This window comes from Erpetoichthys calabaricus, chromosome 1, assembly GCF_900747795.2.
Source record: "Erpetoichthys calabaricus chromosome 1, fErpCal1.3, whole genome shotgun sequence".
NCBI lineage: Eukaryota > Metazoa > Chordata > Cladistia > Polypteriformes > Polypteridae > Erpetoichthys > Erpetoichthys calabaricus.
This window is the reverse complement of record NC_041394.2, coordinates 340610125-340630674: the sequence shown is the minus strand read 5'-3', so window position 1 is coordinate 340630674 and position 20550 is coordinate 340610125. Positions and strand designations below refer to the sequence as shown.

General features: G+C 40.7%; 1 protein-coding gene and 1 pseudogene across 2 annotated transcripts in view; both read right to left on the bottom strand.

The window, feature by feature from the left end:
- Positions 1-20550, bottom strand: part of LOC114665629 (gastrula zinc finger protein XlCGF26.1-like) — a 249425-nt gene that overhangs the window by 23886 nt on the left and 204989 nt on the right. The window lies entirely within an intron of this gene.
- Positions 1-20550, bottom strand: part of LOC114668236 (zinc finger protein 850-like) — a 103569-nt pseudogene that overhangs the window by 70775 nt on the left and 12244 nt on the right.

The window sequence follows — 20550 nt, the reverse complement described above, 5'->3', positions numbered from 1 at the left end:
GTTCTTGTTTGGCCAGCAAACTCACCTGACCTTAACCCCATAGAAAATCTATGGGGTATTGTGAAGAGGAAGATGCAATACGCCAGACCCAACAATTCAGAAGAGCTGAAGGCCACTATCAGAGCAACATGGGCTCTCATAACACCTGAGCAGTGCCACAGACTGATCGACTCCATGCCACGCCGCATTGCTGCAGTAATCCAGGCCAAAGAAGCCCCAACTAAATATTGAGTGCTGTACATGCTCATTTTTTTCATTTTCATACCTTTCAGTTGGCCTACATTTCTAAAAATCCTTTTTTTGCACTGGTCTTAATTCTAAATTCCGAGATACTGAATTTGGGACTTTCATTAGTTGTCCGTTATAATCATCAACATTAAAAGAAATAAACATTTGAAATACATCAGTCTGTGCGTAATGAATGAATCTAATATACAAGTTTCACTTTTTGAATGGAATTACTGAAATAAATCAACTTTGTCATGATATTCTAATTTTATGACCAGCACCTGTATTATTTAGATCTTGTTGTTCTATTGTCATCCTTTATATATAAATGTATAAATATTTTAAATTAGAAAACCTTTTTCCGATAAGAGTGAAGGTTTGTTTTGCACTTTAGTGGTTACATTTTGTGTAACAATACCTGGTTGATTTTGTATTAAGTATACTTACATTAATTAGAAATGATCATAGCATTAACTAATGATAATATTCCAAGTAAATGTGGAATATCTGTTTTTGTTAATCTGTAGAAGCAGATTGAGTTGCATGTGAATGTATGATACAGTGCTATATAAATAAAGTTATTATTATTATATCGACCATGTCATCCTCTACCAAGAGATCAGATGCTTTATTGACCTCCCCCAATTCTCCTCTACTCTTTATCGTCAGACCACCGCCTTGGACGCTGGTCTGGGTGCTTTGCTGAGCCCAGTTGTTGAAGGAGTTGAACATCTGGTGCAGCACCTCTGCTGGACTAGGAGGCGAGGTAGGCATCAATGGAGCAGGAGGCCCTACACATAAAATGGGTGATTTCTCAGTTCAGATACTACATCTTAGAAAGGAGTTTACCTTACTGACTGACTGCACACCTCTGCAGTGTTTGTGTTCGCAGGAGGATTACAACCCATGGATCACCAGGTGGTTTCTAGGGCTTTAGCACTATAAATTGACCGTCTTGTATTGCAAGAGGGTCCCTTCTCGCCAAGGCTGATGTCTCAAGGAAAGGTTCGCCTACACCTGTGAGCTGGGATGTTGGGGGCCGTGTTCAGACATGGGTGTCAGCTATCCACCTTCTGGGTTCATCCAAGGTCAGCAATACCACCCCAGGGCAAGTGAGGGCGCGGTCACTAATGGCATCTTCTCTTTTCTCATGTGCAGTGCAGAGAAAATACCTAATGAGGCTACAGAAGCCCCAGAGAGAGAGAGAGAGAGAGAGAGACCCCCACTCTAATGAGCTGTGAATTCCTGGAGTCGAGAAGACTGACAATATTTCTGCAATTTTTACTTGTTTTTCATGGTTTTCTTTGGAAATTATCATTAATAGGACTGACTAACCTGAGATCACATCATCTGATTGGAGTCCACTTGTGTCTTTCCACCCATCTACATTGGTGCAGTCAGCAACATTTACTGAAAAATAAGAGTGAACTGATTGACCTTACAGAAAAGTACAGCAGCTGAACCAACAGCAGGCACAGATAGCAATCAGCAGGCTGAATTCGATAAAGCTGAGGAGCAGTATGATGGCACAGACCTGTGCTGACGTGTAAGAGGCCAACAGCCAACCTAACTGCTCGCTCCAGTGTGCCCTGGGATGGCATAGAAACATACCTTCTGATATTTCAGCACAGCGCCACTCGCTATTAAGGATCTGTGCACACCTCACTGAGCCAATTCTGTCAGGGAGGCTCTGTGGCTCTAATATGATATCAAAGGACTAGCTGCTGTGGACTACCTCACAACAATACTAATAATAATAGTATTAATTAATCATAAATTTCTCAACTGAATAATTCTAAAAAAAGGAAAAGATGTTAATGAAACAGTAACTTTTCTTCTAAACATGGATGAGATTCCTGAGGCCTACCAGTGCCAGTGTGAATGCTTTGTATAAGCTTTAGTAAATATGAAATGAAGAAATTCTTGGGGTGGAGATTTGAGGAGGCTAGAAAGGACAATATGAATGGTCACTTAACTGTCACTTGATTAGCAGGACAGGATAAGGAATAATAAGAATAAAAAAAAACAATTAATGCAGTTTATATATCTTGCCTTAAAATGAATATCATTTCCAAATAACATTTCTTAAATAAAAAAATAACGTAACAGCACCATTAACAATACGTGCATTCCTTCAAAATTAATTTGCAAATTGCTCAGCATATCCCAGATTACATTTACAATTCAGTAACAATTAAGCTAAAAGTATTCTTATAAAAATGTATGCACCATCTGTATTTGATGCAGGGGATAGGAGAACTCTCAATGAACAATATGGTGAACAGTTGCATTTTAAATGTTTAATGCACACTGACATTGTGCTGAATGTCCCCGCCTTGTCTTGATGTTTTCATATTTTCTTACCGTTCTCAGTGGTCCAAACATGCCTTTCACGTGAGCAACAGACTGAGATTTATCAAAGCCCTTTAGAATGGTGTGATGAGATGGTATTCTATTCTTCATCCCCGAGGCACATTTAACTGAAAGAAAAAACAAATAGGCAAGATGGCTCCGACTGTTCTGGCATGCCGTCAGCCGCTCTGGCTTTTTTATTGTTAGTCCTGCTTTTTCTCGGCTTACCTTGCTCCTCTGATGCTCTTCTTGATCCGATGATTTCTTACGATCGCCTCACCCTTATGGCTCTTCAAACGAGTGTGGGGGTCTCTCAACATCTGAGCCTTGATTTCAGTCAAACTTTTGGCCAACTGTTTGAGGAAGTCCCAGCCTTCCTCATCACTGCCCACGGCTTGGCCAGTCGCCGATGGAAACGCCGCCGCCAAGGGAAGCGTGGAGGCACCAGGGCTCGGCTCCGAGTTTCCCGGATCCTTTCTAGGAACAACTCTCCTGGTTTCCAACATGATGTAATGCTGCCGGAATACCACTTGCCCTCGGATGCTCTGATGTACCTCCCTGCCTCGCTCCGTCACCGCCGCCGGGGGGTGAACTTTAACAATCTGCGCCGCATCACGAAAATGTCAGCCACTACGGCTGGTGAGTCTTTGTTAATGTCGTCCCAGCCGCTTGGTTTTGCGCTGATAAATGCCAGATCGGCCGTGAACAAAACTTTTATTCTGAAAGACTTTTTTTCTTTCCAATGGCCTGGATTTTTTATGTGCTGCTGAAACCTGGATGTTACCGGGCGAGACGCTCTCACTTACTGAAGTTTTGCCCCCGGGATGTTCCTTTATCAACACGCCGAGAGTGCAGCGCCGTGGTGGGGGCTTATTGACCTTATTTAAATCCGATTTCATTTGCAACCGCCCTTCCTTTCCCCTTTCTTTTTCCCCTTCAACTTTTGAGCTTAGTATGTTTGAACTAGTCTGCTCACCACCATTGCTGTGCACACTCATTATATTTTGGAGGGCGATAGATAAGGACTTTTTAGATGAATTTGCAGCTTTCTTGGCTGATACTGTATTACCTGCAGATATGATCGCTTTCTTTGTTTGGGTGATTTTAATATCCATGTTTGCTGTCCTGCTAAACCTCTAGCAAAAGATTTTCTGGACATTGACTCCTTTGGTCTCTCTCAACTTGTAAACGGGCCAACACATGGACAGGTTCACATATTGGACCTGGTTCTTTCTCGCGGTCTCAGAATCAGTGACTTGGATTTTCTGCCTCCCAGCTTTTCCGATCACTCGCCCGTTTTGTTTAATTTGGATTTGGTCTCTGTTAAGCATAGTAAATCCACCACCACCCGTCTCTCCCGTGTCATTCCCCCCTCTGCTGCTAAAGATTTTGCAGCTGCTTTTTCATCAATTTCCACATCATGTGAATCCACGGATGTTGATGTTTTATTGCAAACCTTCCATACTTCCTGCTGTTCTATGATGGATGACGTAGCCCCACTCAAAATGGAGACAATCTAAAGTCAAGGTTGACCCATTGCTAAACGAACAAACTCGTTCCATCAGGCAAAACTATAGGCGTCTATAACGCAAATGGAGGAAAGATGGTCTTATTGTTACCTTCGACTGCATGAGAGACGTGTGGTCCCAATACCAGAGAGCAGTCAGAGGTGCAAGGAACCGTTTTTTCGCGGATATCATTTTAAAAAACTCTGGCAATCAACGTGTCTTATACAAAACACTAAATGCTGTCCTTTCTCCAGTTGCAACTGTTTTTTCTTCTGTTTCCACTGCTCTTTGTGATCAGATCCTTGCGTTTTTTCTGGATAAGGTCACGAACATTAGATCCCAGATCTCCATTTCTTCTTCTGGCTCTATTGACTTAGCCGTTCCTGCACACGGCTCTTTCACCAACTTTGAACCCATTTCGCTCTTCCATCTGGAAAAAATCGTCGCCTCAATGAAGCCTTCGGGCTCTCCGGACGATGTGGTGCCGCCCAGACTCCTGAAAGATGTGTTTCCTGCGATTCAATACGACATCCTAAAGATCATAACTAGTAGTCTATCTTCGGCTATAGTTCCTCGTGCTTTCAAACACGCAGTTGTACATCCAATTCTGAAAAAACCTGATTTAGACCCGGCCATTCTTTCCAATCTTCGTCCAATTTCCAAACTACCTTTCTTGTCAAAAATACTAGAAAAAGTAGTTTATGAGCAATTAACTCATCACTTACAGGACCATCAAGTAATGGACCTTTTTCAGTCAGGCTTTAGGCCCCAATATAGCACAGAAACCGTGCATTTACGTGTCCTAAATGATGTCCTTTTGGCATTGGACTCAGGACTTCATGTGATTATGGTTCTTCTCGACCTATCTGCTGCGTTTGACACAATCGATCATGGCATCATGATCTCCTGACTCGAATCCTGGGCTGGTGTATCTGGCTCAGCCCTCGACTGGTTCAGGTCATATTTCTGCAACAGGACTCTTAGAGTCATGTTGGACGATTTTTCATCTGAATCAGTCCTACTCCCATGTGGGGTCCCCCAGGGTTCCATTTTAGGGCCACTACTTTTTTCAATCTACATTCTGCCTTTAGGTGCAATTTTTAGAAAACATGCAATTTCATATCATCTATATGCTGACGACTGCCAAATTTATTTTTCCCTTAAGCCAACTGACTCCACCAAACTTCTCCTCGACTGCCTATCTGACATTAAGGATTGGCTGGCTGTAAATTTCCTTCACCTGAATGATTCAAAAACCGAGGTCATTGATTTTAGTCCCGACTACAAACAGATTCCATCTTTTGGCCTCGACTCTCTTCCCACTCCAGTAACTTCATCTGTCTTTAATCTCGGAATCAAAATGGATTCGTTCCTGAAAATGGATGCTCAAGTCAACAGCACAGTAAAATCCTGTTTTTTCCAGCTCAGGCGTATCGCCAAACTCAAGCCTATTCTGTCTAACCAACTCCTGCAATCAGTAATCCATGCATTTATTACATCCCGGCTTGATTACTCTAATTCCTGCCTTTATGGCATCAGCAAAGCCACTCTTTCTAGACTACAGCTGGTCCAAAATGCGGCCGCAAGGCTTCTAACAGGGAGTGGCAGAGGCCAACATATTACTCCAATTTTAAAAACCTTACATTGGCTGCCGGTTAGATTCAGAATCGATTTTAAGATACTCCTCCTAACTTATAAGGCATTAAATGGTCTAGCCCCCGCCTATTTGAGTGTTTTGTTCCATCGATACAATCCCCCTCGCGCTCTTAGATCCACTCCTTCTAACCGTTCCCAAGGCACGTTTCAAAGCTTGTGGTGAAAGGGCTTTCTCCATCGGTGCACCCAGGCTCTGGAACTCCCGACCCTTAGTGGTTAGGCAAGCCACTTCAGTTGCCACATTCAAAGTACGCTTAAAAACGCACTTCTTCACATTGGCTTTTAATTCTTAACTTGTTTCATTTTCTACTTGTTTTTTCGCTATTTTCTCTATTTTATTGGATCCTCTGACCTGTTTTTAGTTCTTAGTTCAAATTCTCTCTAAATGTTTGCTTTAATATTGTATTTTTAGTCCCGTTTGTTTTAACTGTACAGCGCTTTGGTCGGTTGTAATGCTGTGTTTTCAAGCGCTCAACAAATAAATATGGTATGGTATGGTATGAAAGCAGAATCTTCCTGGCACCTCTGCTACAGATTTCGACTCAACCTATTGCTAAATGGCGAGCACACGATGATCTATCCACCATGGCCACTGAAACCGATTTTAGTATATCCCAAGATCCTATTCACTCGTATTTTGCTGAAAATTGCCACAATCTTGTACCACATCAGTTCATTTCTTTTCAACAATCCCAACTGTGCATTGAAGGGAACTGCAGCGCTAATCTCACTAGTCATTCTGTCCTCTCTCCTCCTTTCTTAAACATATCTTTGCTTGCCAGTCATCTCCGTTTGTTTGTTTCAACAGTTGTGTCAGACAGAGAGGGTGACATCGTGGGAAAGTTGTTTTTTTTAATTTTTTTATTGTGCCTTACAAATGAAAGCTTTCTGTGAGGAGTTAACATTGAATTTTTTTTGCAGACTAAAATAATCGTATAGCGTACCCAGCAACACAGCAAAATGCGTTCATGACCCAATTTAAGTTGTGACCCATAGTTTAACAAGTACTGCTGTAAAGAGTTTAAACCTGGTACACAGTCAGGTTATGAGGTGATGTGTTTTGGGTTCTTTGCATTGATCTGATTTAATAGTCACAGTTGCTCCTGTAGTGAGCCGCTTTGGTGTCATCTGTGGGTGCTGCATTGATTGAGTGTAGAAATGAGTTGCAGCCATATCCCACTGCAGTGCTGTACTTGAAGACAGAAGTTTAGTATGGCATCTGGACCAGTGCTCTTTCAGTCATAGGCGGATCTAAGCATGGATTCTCAGGCCAGTGCATTTCCTTTTGCATGTTTCAAGATCTTTCCACTAGAAACAGTTTTGTAGGCTTTGGAGATTATGACAGTGACAAAATTTGCCACAGTTCAAAAAGCAATATGAAGTTGACTGTAGCACTGAAGACTTTTCCTGTGACAGAATCGTTGCCACATTCCCAACAGCAACATGGTTTCTCTTCAGTGTCAATTCTTTGTGGCTCTGAAGACTACTCCTGTGAGAAAATCATTTTCCACATTCCAAAGAGATAGAAGGTTTCTCTCCTGTGTGAATTTTTTTAGGGTTCAGAAGAGGATCCCCATCATGGAATTTGTTGCCACACAGTTTTTTGTGGGTAAGAAGACGACTCCTGTTACAGAATTTTTTACCACATGCTTTACAGCAATAGGACTTCTCTCTGGTATGAATTCTTTGGTGGCTAAGAAGTCTACTCCTTTCAAAAAATCGCTTGCCACACTCAGAACAGCAATATGGCTTCTCTCCTGTGTGGATTATTTGGTGGCTATGAAATCTACTCCTTTCTATAAAACACTTGCCACACACAGAACAGCAATATGGCTTCTCTCCCGTGTGGATTATTTTGTGTCTTTTAAGGGCACTGTTTTGTGAAAACCGCTTGCCACATTCCAAACAGCAATATGGTTTCTCTCCGGTGTGAATTCTTTGGTGGCTTACAAGATGACTCATGCAAGTGAATTGTTTGCCACACACTGTACAGCAATATGGCTTCTCTCCTGTGTGAATTCTTTTGTGGATCTTAAGGCAGCTTGATACTGAAAACTTTTTGCCACATACTGAACAGCAATACGGCTTCTCTCCTGTGTGGATTATTTGGTGGCTATGAAATCTACTCCTTTCTATAAAACGCTTGCCACACACAGAACAGCAATATGGCTTCTCTCCTGTGTGGGTTATTTGGTGTCTTTTAAGGGTACTATTTTGTGAAAACTGCTTCCCACACTCCAAACAGCAATACGGTTTCTCTCCAGTGTGAATTCTTTTGTGGGTCTGAAGGCGGCTTGACCCTGAAAACTTTTTGCCACATACCAAACAGCAATAAGGCTTCTCTCCAGTGTGGATTATTTTATGTTTCAGAAGATGATTGCGGTCATGGAATTTGTTGCCACACAGTTCTTTGTGGGTAAGAAGATGACTCCTGTCACAGAATTGTTTACCACACTCTCTACAGCAATATGACTTCTCTCTGGTGTGAATTCTTTGGTGTGTAACAAGTCTACTCCTTTCAAAAAACCGCTTGCCACACTCAGAACAGCAATATGGCTTCTCTCCTGTGTGGATAATTTGGTGGCTATGAAATCTACTCCTTTCTATAAACCGCTTGCCACACACAGAACAGCAATATGGCTTCTCTCCCGTGTGGATTATTTTGTGTCTTGTAAGGGTACTGTTTTGTGAAAACTGCCTGCCACATTCCAAACAGCAATATGGTTTCTCTCCAGTGTGAACTCTTTGGTGAGTTTGAAGACGGCTTGATCCTGAAAACTTTTTGCCACATACCGAACAGCAAAACAGCTTCTCTCCAGTGTGTATTCTTCTGTGCATCTGAAGGCAGCATCTATTTGAAAACTCTTTGCCACATTCAAAACAGCAATACGGTGTCTGTCCCGTGTTGATTCTTTTGTGGCGCAGAAGAAGACTACTGCTACGGAATTGTTTGCCACAGTCTGTACAGCAATATGGCTTCTCTCCAGTGTGGGTCTTTTTATGTGTCTGAAAAAGGCTTCTTCTTGAAAACTCTTTGCCACATTCCAAACAGGAAAATGGCTTCTCTCCGGTGTGAATTCTGATGTGTCTCTGTAGATCATAACTGCGCCTGAATTGTTTGCCACATTCAGAACAACGGTGAGGTTTGCCTTCTGTATGAAATTGAAAAGGAAAAATATGAGAGCTTATTTTTTTCATCATATCATGAAATTATGAACAAACTTGTAGAAGCATATGCAATTAAATATAGATTGCATTTGGAAAGACACCCGAGTCACTTAATATTCCCTTCTGTATTACAACTCACCACATGAGCACAATGACTAGAGCCAAGAAGTTGAAGTAAACTAAATAGGTCACGTCGGAGAACAACAACTGACAAGAGTAACATCCACATTTTCTTAATTAAAGTACAGAACTGCCACACCATTTTGTCATCATAGTCTTAAAATATTATTCAAAATTATATGTTGTTCTAATTTTATGGAATTAATTGAGGTAAAAAGTGAATTTTCAGTTAACATGTTATTGAAGTTTTTCTTTGGCACGATAGGACGATATTCAGAACAGTCAAGGGAACGCTGGCACACACATGTTGCTGCCGCTCCTCCCTGTTAACAGCACTTTGTTAAAATTCGCACTGAACCTTGCATTCTTTGCACTTTTCACATTCTCTTACTGTATGTATAGTTCATGGATGCAATGGATTATTTTGGATTTAATTTTACGGACCTTGACAAAATTAAGTTTGCAGCCTTGGGGACAACTGATTTGAATCTTTTTCTGGTTCACTGGGCAAAAATCTCTTTTGACTGCCTGCTCCTGCCTGATGCCCAATTTGTGAACTTTTAATAATAAATCTACAGGACGGCTGTCAATGTGTACTATCTGTGCTTCAACTGGAGGAATAATCTGTTGTACACACCCACCGGATTTGCGGTGCTAAGGTGATCACACAATACCTACTGTTATATGTATATGGTTACATGTTGGAACCTCCCAATTGTGGTAATTATCTTCATGCACATCGTATAATATATCCCACTGTTTTAAATGGACGAATCCTCCAATGACAGTCTTTCTACTGCTACTACAGTCTATGCTCCCACTCATCTGTGCCACCCCACCGCCTCACATTCTCTGCTGTGCTGCACTGCTTAAGTGTGCTCTACTGCTGCCAGATATGTATTGGATTTTTAATATGCTGAGGCACTCTCGTGATAAACTCCAGCATATTAAAGAGTTTGTAAAGAGCAAATGGTCAGACTGGAATGTCCCAAAAGACACTGGTATTATGCGGCATCCCAAAATATTTACATTGCATGTCAGGTTGCCGCCACTGCCAGGCTGAAAGTGAAAAGTTCACCAGCAGCATTTGTTCAGGAATACATCATCCTCCTCATGGTTTTGGAAAGAAGAGTGTCAGTATGCCAAATTTTCAATATTATTTAAAAAAAAAAAAAAAAAAAAAAAAAAAAACTCTGGCTATGGAACTGTGCATAGCAAACCCTCATCAGCTAATGTTTTATTGTTTGACACAATATGTCTTAATAGCAAAGCATTAGTGCTATCAGAATTTATTACAGACTTTATTACAACCTTGATATGTTATACTTAACAGAAACTTGCCACAAATCAAACAAATTTACGTCTCTCATGGAGTCAACACCATCCGCATACATGTTTGCACCTGTGAGCCTCTGTGAAAGACAAGGTGGAGGGGTCAAGGTAATTATTAAATCAGAGTTAAACCTCAAAAAAAAAAAAAATCTCAGGTAATGGTCCATTGTCTTTTGTGTGTCTGGCTCTTAAAATTAACAACAAAATTTGGCCCAGTTTTATGTGTTGTTTTCTAATGTCCCACAAAATACAAGAGGTCTTATCTGATCGACCTGAACTACTAACTCACTTAAGATCCCTGTTTCAGATAGTTATTCTTCCTGGTAATGTTTATATCCATATTGACACTAACACGTAAACTGAGAAATCAATTCCTGTCCTTGCTGGACTGTACTGACCTAGTGCAACATATTGATTTTCCTGCTCACTCTGGTAGTCACATATTAGAGCTGATCTGCAAATCTGCCTTATCTGTCTGCAACCCTTATAGCATTGTTTTGGGATTCTCTGACATGAAGCAGGTATTTTTCACTGTCTCATGACCTCTCCCTCCTCTCACCTGTAAACATCAAATTTATTTCAGAAACCTTAAAGATGTGTCATTTTGTCCTTGCTGGATCCATTTCTGATCTTCTTCTGTCTTCCACTATTCCATCCACACTAGATAGTCTTGTTGACTACTACAACTCAGCCATTCAACATTAGATAAAACAGCTCTGAGCCTATGCTGTGGGCAGAAATGAGTCCCACTGAATGTCGCCAGTATTCTCAGTCCCATTTAAGAGGTGGAGCTCCAACTTCACACCAGAGTAGCATCAACAACAACAGACAAATGCATTTAGGGATATGCACTGGCAATCAGAAGGTTGCCAGTTCAAATACTGAAAACTTATGAAGTGATTCTGTGCGTGATAACATGCAATTACTTTGTCCTGGGTATAATGTTAATCTGCATTCTCACAATTTACAAGGAAAACTTGCTCCCAACCCCCCTCTCTCTCTCTCTAGTATACACAGACACATCCTAATCCTGCAAATACCTCTCATCCTCCACCTTGTGAGCCCACAGAATGTCCCCGCGTCTCTTTCTAAGACTGACTGGTGAACATGGACCACCTGACCATAATGCACTGAACAGTGATTCCCACTGACAGGCCAGGTGAGTTGTGACTGTCATGAGCCACCTCACGCACTGTTCTGTGTTTGGCATCCCCTTTTAGACAAGTTTAGTATGGGTTCCCCAGTTAGGAGTAGAGCTGTACGATAAATTGAAAAAAAAAAAAATCAAATCACCATTTGACATATTTTTCAAATTTCAAGAACTGATTTTAATCACCCTGTGACATTTGAATTAATAGGAAATTTTTAAAAACTGAGTTAAAAAAGAAGCAACAAAGGAAAAAAAAAATAAGGTGTAGAAGACTAACAACTCCAAACTGAATCATAGGGCGTATTAGAACATGAGGGCAACCATTAAGTAGGATATTAAGGAGGATAAAAGACTAGAGAGCAATATAGCAGATAAGGTGAAAAATGACCCGAAGAGTTTCTTTCGGTATTTTAGTAGTAAAAGAACAGTCAAGGAGGGGATGAAGTACTTCAGGAATAGTCAAGAGGAATTAAAAAAAACCACAGACAGTGAAAAAGCGGACACTGTAAATTCATACTTTTCTGAAGTCTTCACAAGTGAGGAAGTGGATAACCTCCTAGAGGTAAATGGGATTACAAGGAGGTACGGAGGGATTTGGAAATTGTAAAGGGAGAAGTGCTGCTCAGATTAAATAAGATGAAATCAAACAAATCATCAGGACCAGATATTTACCCTCGAGTTCTAAAGGAGGCTAGCGAGTACAGATATAAACCCTTGACATTTTTTGGAAGTCACTGGAGAGATTCTGAAGGACTGAAAAATGGCAAATGTCATCCCATTATATAAAAAGGGTGACCGGGCAGATCCCAGGAATTATAGGCCAGAAAGCATAATGTACATCACAGGAAAATTAATGACAGGAATTAAGGATAAAATTGAGCAATTGGGCAAGAACAGGAGTTTGACTGAACAGTCAGCATGGGTTCAGAAGAGGGAGGTTGTGTTTTACTAACATGTTGGAATTCTATTCTATCATAAAAGGATATGATCAAGGTGGAGCTTATGATATTATTTATCTTGACTTTCAGAAAGCATTTCATAAGATGCCACATTAGAGATTGGGCATCGAATTAAAGGAAGTGAGAGTTCAGGGTGATGTTTGTCGATGGGTGCAGAATTGGCTCAGACACAGGAAACAGAGGGTCCCATAATAAAACCAACCCAAGCCCCCTTCATAAAACCAGGACATTAAAAGAATAAGAACTTTTTAAAAGACAATAAAACCAGAAATAAATAAATGTCCCCAAATAAATAAAAAAAATAAAAAAAAGTTCAGTCCTTTAAAAACATCGTCCTCCGGCTTGGGTCCGTGGGTTCTTTGTTCAGTTTGGTATCAATCCCGCTGGCTTTGTCTTCTATTCTTCGGTCCCCACTGCCAGCTCAATCCCACCACTACCACCATAATGCGACGCTACGAGTTCTCTGTAGGCTCCCAACATCCTGATGGGGGTCCTGAACCCAACACCGTCGATAATGACACCGACATGAGCTGACAAATGAGGACAATTCTCAAATAAAGCCAGGGGATATTTCCAAATGTGCTAAAGTGCTTTTATTAAAACAATAATCAAACCAAAAAGTGCAGTGCATCAGTTTCAATAAATAGTCCAGAAAACAAGTGTCCAGTGGGGCTAAAAACCATCAATACATAAATCCTTTAAAATCAGAGGTTAAAAATGCAGTCCCTCCCATCCCGCTCTCGGCACACCTCCTTCTCCCCGGCTCACCCATAACTAGCATAGCCGGTGGAGACCCAACAGCTACGAGCTCCTTCGGCTAACCTCCGTCTTGGCCTCCTTCCGGACGTCACTGGCAGACCATCGAGGTCAGCTCTCCTCCCTTCATCCTTCGCGCTCCTCGGATCCTTCGGGAGGACACCTGCCCTGCTCAACCCTCTCACTCAAACATTCAGTGGGGCGAACTAGCCCCTAGAGCGCCACCAACAAACGCTCTGCTGCGAAAAAAACTCGTAGATCCGGCCCACCTTAAATCGCTTCTTAAATCCATTCGCACCTCTATGCCAGTGTCTTTTGTCATCTAAATGTGCTGATAAACACAAGCTGCAAGCAGCAGGCTATTCCATCTCCCCACCGACTTAGAACGTGTACGAACTTCTCCCAGCTCATGCCTTGATTGATTATCTCGGAGTGAAGTGGAGTTTTAGATCGGAAATAATAGAGTGTTATTTGGAACACACGCATTTCATGTGTATTCCGTTTCTACAGTAATCTGTGTAAACACATTGTTAAAACAGAAAAATTTTCATATTTTAGTAATAAATGTTACAAAATGTAGGTACAAATTATAAAATGTGTAAAGTCTGAAGTCCAAAGATCAAACAAACACTTTCACAAAAGATTCAAGAACGATACAAGAGCTTCCATGGCGTAACGCTAAGATTTGCCGACTCAGCGTGCAACAGACTTGCCATGCCTCTGGGACCCGAGTTCAATTCCCCACTGTGGAAAAAAAATGTTTTTTTTCTTTTTAACCTTCGCCACTCTGCCTGCCTGAACTCCCTGTCTATCTACAGTAATCCCTCCTCCATCACGGGAGTTGCGTTCCAGAACCCCCCGCGAAATAAGAAAATCCGCAAAGTACAAACCATATGTTCATATGGTTCTTTTTATATATTTTAAGCCCTTATAAACTCTCCCACACTATTATAAACATTTCCCGCACAATTATACAGCATAAACCCTTTGTATTCTCTTAGATATTAGGTAAGATTCATTGAAATGTTGTATGTAAACAGTTTATATACAGTAAAACCTAAATATTATTTTAAAGATATCGAGCGTCTACGATATCACATATGTTACAGCCATTACGACAGACAGGCCACCAGCAATAAATACGTACAATGCAAGAAAAATTGTACACAGTAAAATGTGTGTACAGTGACACTAAACTATGTACATGTAATAAGTACTGTACGTAGATATTTAATTATGGTTACTCACCAACAATGACACAACGTCTTGTCCGATAACGATGAGTTTAATTTTACTGCACAACAAAGGAGAGCGTTACAGCTCTTCTAAAGGAGCCTCTTCAGGCGACTGTGTAGCACCGCCATTGTTCTTCCAGCACTCTTCAATCCAAATCCCTAAAGCAGATTCCATCCAGACTACTGCCTTATCACGTTCACTTGCAACTCGTTTTGCGCCCTGGTTAAAGGACACTGCGGCCGTAGATCTTATATGCTTTTCCTCCTTTTTAAATAAAAAGGATCGTGGACTCATTGATGCCGTAATGGTGTCCTGCAGCGGTGTAGCTGTTCCCTTCCTTCAACATATCCAAAACTTTTACCTTTTCTGCAATCATTTGCATCTTCTGTTGGCGCTTGGACACGGCCCCTGAAGCAGTAGCAGGAGCACGTTAATGCTGAATGAGTGAGATGAGACTTCCTGGTTAATGCAGCACTCCGTCGCTGAGCCAATCAGCAGCACACAGGAATTTAACTGCGTGCTTTGATTGGGTAGCTTCTCAGCCATCCACTAATAGCATCTCTTGTATGAAATCAACTGGGCAAACCAACTGAGGAAGCAAGTACCAGAAGTAAAAAGACCCATTGTCCGCAGAAAGCCGCGAAGCAGCGAAAAATCCACGTTATATATTTAGATATGCATACATATAAAATCCACGATAGAGTGAAGCCGCGAAAGTCGAAGCGCGATATAGCGAGGGATGACTGTATATAGTAATAACAGTAATTTTATTATTATATAGCTGCTTCCCTGTCTGCCTATCATATAGTGCCTTTCCTTCGTATCTATATATCTATCCCCTTAGCTGTTTTTTTATATATCTATTATACAGTGCCTATGGGGTGCCAAACAGGCAATTACAATGATTTTCGGAATATATAAAGTCATTCCTGAATATATAAATTTAAAGTCGGATTATATTGATTGAAACGACTCAGGCACATTTTTAGTAAACTTGATGAGTTCCTAATACAACGTAATGAACTAACAAAAACATCTTCAGAAAAATATAAAAAAAAAAAAAAAAAAAAAAAAAAAACACTGTTCAGTTAATTTATTCAAAATGATGTATGTGCCTGGCATTTTGAACACTATATTTATTCTTTTTGTATGGGCACATTTTTGGATGAACCTCACAAGCCCAATAGACTCGGAGTTGCTTCTATCGAAGTTTACCTTTCACTAGTACGAGTGAAATGACAAGCACGGAAATTTTATATATTCGGGAATGATTTTATATATTCCAACGCTGACTTTATATATTCAAAAATGAGTTTATATATTCCGACGCTGACTTTATATAATCAGGCTTTGACGTTATATATAATCGGGAATAAGTTTATATAAAGTCAGTGTCGGAATATATAATCAGGCTTTGACTTTATATATTCACGAATGACTTTATATATTCCGAAAATCATTGTAATTGCCTGTTTGGCACCCCATAGGCACTGTATAATAGATATATAAAAAAAACAGCTAAGGGGATAGATATATAGATACATAGGAAGGAAAGGCACTATATGATATATAACAGCTTCCCTGTCTGCCTAATAATAAAATTACTGCTATTACTATATAGACAGACAGGGAGTGCAGGCAGGCAGAGCGGCGAAGGTTAAAAAAAAAAAAAAAAAAAAAAAAAAAAAAACATTTTCTCCTCAGTGGGGAATCGAACTCGGGTCTCTAAAGGCATGGCAAGCCTGCTGCGTTCTGAGTCAGCAAATCTTAGCATTAAGCCACGGAAGCTGTCATATCATTCTTGAACCTTTTGTGAAAGTGTTTATTTGATGTTTGGACTTCAGGCTTCAAACATTTTCTAGTTTAGGTCTACAATTTGTAACATTACTAAACTATGAAAAAGTTTGTTTTAACAATGTGTTTACACAGATTACTACAGAAACGGAACACACATGAAATGCGTGTGTTCCAAATAACGATCTATTATTTCCACTCTATCTGGGAGTGAAGTGGAGTTTTAATCAATCAAGGCATGAGCTGGGAGAAGTTCATGCATGTTCTAAGTCGGTGGGGGATGGAATAGCCAGCTGCTTGCAGCTTGTGTTTATCAGCACATTTAGATGACAAAAGACACTGGCGGAGAGGTGCGAATGGATTTACGAAGCGATTTAAGGTGGGCCGGATCTACGAGTTTTTTCGTAGACTCTGGTAATTCTAGTGTTAACCTCCTTTCTCTTTCTCCATCTCAATTTCTTCCACCCCTCAATGCATCTATTCATCTCCCTTTTCCTTCCATTTCTATCTCCCCTTTTCTCTGGTGTCAACCTGTATATATACACATACCTCCGCGCACCTCCATGGGCGCAGCGCCTTAAATCACACACCGCAGGAAGCCAATGAGGCAATCGAGAACAACCGCACCCACACGTGCAGGTACGACTCACTCCAATCACCTAATTAACTCCCCGCGGTCGTGGAATCGCGCCCACGGAGAACAGCATGGCTATACGGATTTAAAACCTGACCTTTTTTTATTGGAAGCCGCGGACCCACTATACTACAGATGGTGTGAGGAACCTCATTAGAATTGGCTGATGTCAAGAGTGGTGACCAGCAGGGGTCAGTGTTAGGGCCACTGCGATTTATAATAAATATAAGTGATTTAGATAGGAATATAAGTAACAAGCTGGCTAAGTTTGTAGACAAGATAGGTGGATTGGCAGATAATCGGGAATCGACAGACTCCTCACAAAGGGAATTGGACAGCAAACTGGCTTAGGTGGTTTGTGGCAAATGAAATTTAATGTTAGAAAATGTAAAGTATTAAATGTGGGAAGTTAAAATGTGAGGTTTGAATACACAATGGGAGGTCAGAAAATCGAAAGTACACTTTATTAAAAAGACTTAGGAGTCATCGTGGACGTGAAGCTCTCAACTTCCCAACAGTGTTCAGAAGCCATTAAGAAGGCTAACAGAATGTCAGGTTATATAGCGCCTTGATGTGTGGAGTACAAGTCACAGGAGGTTCTGCTCAAGCTTTATGACACACTGGTGAGGCCTCATCTGGAGTCCTGGGTGCAGTTATAGTCTCCAGGCTACAAAAAGGACATATCAGCGGTAGAAAAGGTCAGAGAAGAGCGACTAGGCTGATTCCAGGGCTACAGGGGATGAGTTATGAGGAAAAAGCTGAGCCTTTACAGTTTAAGCAAAAGAAGATTAAGAGGAGACATGACTGAAGTGTTTAAAATTATGAAAGGAATTAGTCCAGTGGATTGAGACTTATTTAAAAATGAGTTCATCAAGAACACAGGAACACCGCTGGAAGCTTGATCAGGGTAAATTTCACTCAAACATTAGGAAGTTTTTCTTCAAACAGAGAACCACAGACACTTGGAATAAGCAACCAAGTATTGTAGCTGAAAGTAGGACTTTAAGGACTTTTATTTATTTATTTTTTTGAAGAATTAAGAGAACAGGACTGGTGAGCTTTGTTCCAGTATGAAGCTTTTATTTCCACACCTCCCAAAGCTCATAAAGGCAGAGTGAGAGATGCCAACTGGCCCAGTGGGTTTGTTTTCACTAATCCAAAATTAAAGAGCGCATGGCTGACACCATCTGACTAACAATTGTGTGTTATTAGTTTATTGTATTTGTCTGCTAATGGGACAACACTGTTATGAGAAATTAATGCAAAAACTCAAAAGAATTCACAAACTGTTCCTAACAATTCTACTTTTGTGTAACACTTTTTACTGAGGACAGGCTTGGAGAGTTTGCACAAATAAAAATAAAATAAACAGATGAACTGTCAAAGGACATTAAACACACAATATAACACACCCCTTTAACGCCATTTCAGTGTTTCTCATAAAAAGTACAAGACCTCCCTTTCAGGCCCATAATTCCCCCAACCCTAAAACATTTATTTCTCACTTACTTTTTAAGGCCTGTTTTGTAGGTGGCGGCTCATCTTCCTGAATTCTAACGGATGAAGGGTCTTCAGTCCTCTTTGTGTCAGGCTGTGATGATTCAGACTTCACCAGGATTGAAGGCTCTGATGATGCACAGGGTCTGCTGTGAGAGGAGACTAACCCGGTCACTGCTCCATCTTCACCCCCACACTGATGGTCCTCTTCCTTGACATTCTGCACACTTTTACAAATGTTTGTCTCAATGCTGACAGACGTCTCTTCAGCCTCCTCTTTAATGCTCACTAACCCTGCCTCACAGTCCTGCTCCTCCTCCTCCTCCTTAATGCAGAGACTCTCCTGTTGAGGGTGGATGGACTCCCACTCACACTCCTCCTCCTCCTTAATACTTACAGCCATTACTTCTCTGGTATTTATGTCAGTCTCACATGTTTCCAATTTTATATCCATCTAGATGTAATCTGAACAGCAGCGTTTTTTTATCTCTCTGCGAAAAAAGGAAAAGGATTTAATTCAATCAAAACTTTTCTTCTTCCTCATCCTCTTCATCTTTTCCCACTTTTATATGATGTTGATGTGTTTGATCAGCCTTCTCCAAACAGCTCAGTATTGAACCCCCTCCCCCCCAGTTAGACCCTTTTCCTTCATATTTTACTTTATTTATCCACCTCCACTTTTTCCTACCTCTCTCTTCCCCTGTATTTCCATTCCCATCACTATTTTGCCCACATATTCATTGTCTCTCCTCATCATATGTCCAAACCATTTCAACCTTTTTTCCTGTATTTTAGTAGATTTCTCTCCCATTTTTGTTGCACACCTGATTGTCTCATTTCTTATTCTGTCCTTTTTTTGTAACTCCACACATCCATCTCAACATTCTCAACTCATACATACACAACTAACTTGTTCTTCTTCTGAGCTCCCTTTACTGCCCACCATGTCTCAGCCCCATACCTCACTGCTGGTCTTACCACTACCTTAGGTTTAAAGTTCACCTTCTTTTTTGATCACACAGTACTCCTGATAACTTCTTCCATGTGTTCATCCACACTGCACTCTATGAGTTATCTCTGTATCCAATTCTAAAATGTTGGGCTACCACTGATCCTCGATATTTAAATGTATTACCCTCTTTTCAATTGCTCCCCCTACAGGCTAAACTTCTGAATCCTGATCATCATTAAACCTCAAATACTCTGTCTCCGTCCAATTTATCTTTAACCCTCCATCTTCCAAAGCCCTTCTTCCATCTTCTAACTTCTTTTCTGGTTTTAAACACAAGGCCATCAGCAAAAATCTTATGACTCAGCACATTCATAATCAGATCAAAGAGATAAGGTGTTCAAGAAGATCCCTGGTGCAGACCTCCTCTAAGTGGGTTCTTGTCTGTCTTCCCAACTCAATTCTCTGACCCAAACAGTACGTGTGTATTTAACTCAAGTTGTGAATACTGCTGGCCTTAATGATGGAATCAATCCCTGTTTAGGTCCCTGAATTGTTAGTTATGTTTTTGAAATGTTTATATAAAGGAGGGTCTCAGGATTGTTTTAAGAAACAGACACTTGTCAAGATGGGGAGAATAAACGAGGAACAAAACTCTGCTGGAAAACACAGCATTAACAGAAGATGGTAAAAAGGTGAAATAATGGGGTTAGCATGGTAACTGATGAAAAAATAAAATGGAGCCACTCACCCAGTTAGTTGCCTCCTGACCCAATCACACTATTTGATTGTAGTAATTGATTTTATCAAACCCTTTGTTCCCACTACACATTACAAAGTGGTTTGTTCTGTTTAACTGTAACAGAGCTACAGTGGGTATAGAAAAGAATCACACCCGTCAAAATATTCACATTTTGTTGCTTTGCAGCCTGAAATGAAGATACAACTAATAATATTTCTCCAGCTGTATTTTCTCAAAACAACTTATGACAGCTAAGTGAATGATAGAATGGCAACAATTCAGGGAAAAATTAAAAATCAGAATCACCGAGATGGTTAAAGGATCAGACCGTTCCTAAAAAAAAATCCTCATAGACTCAGTCAGGTGTAAGTCATCTTCTTCTCCATTCCACACCAAGCTAATTGGCTCCTACCGGTGATCAGCTGTAATCATTCCGATTTGTTCAGCTATGGCATCCCAGTGCTTGGAA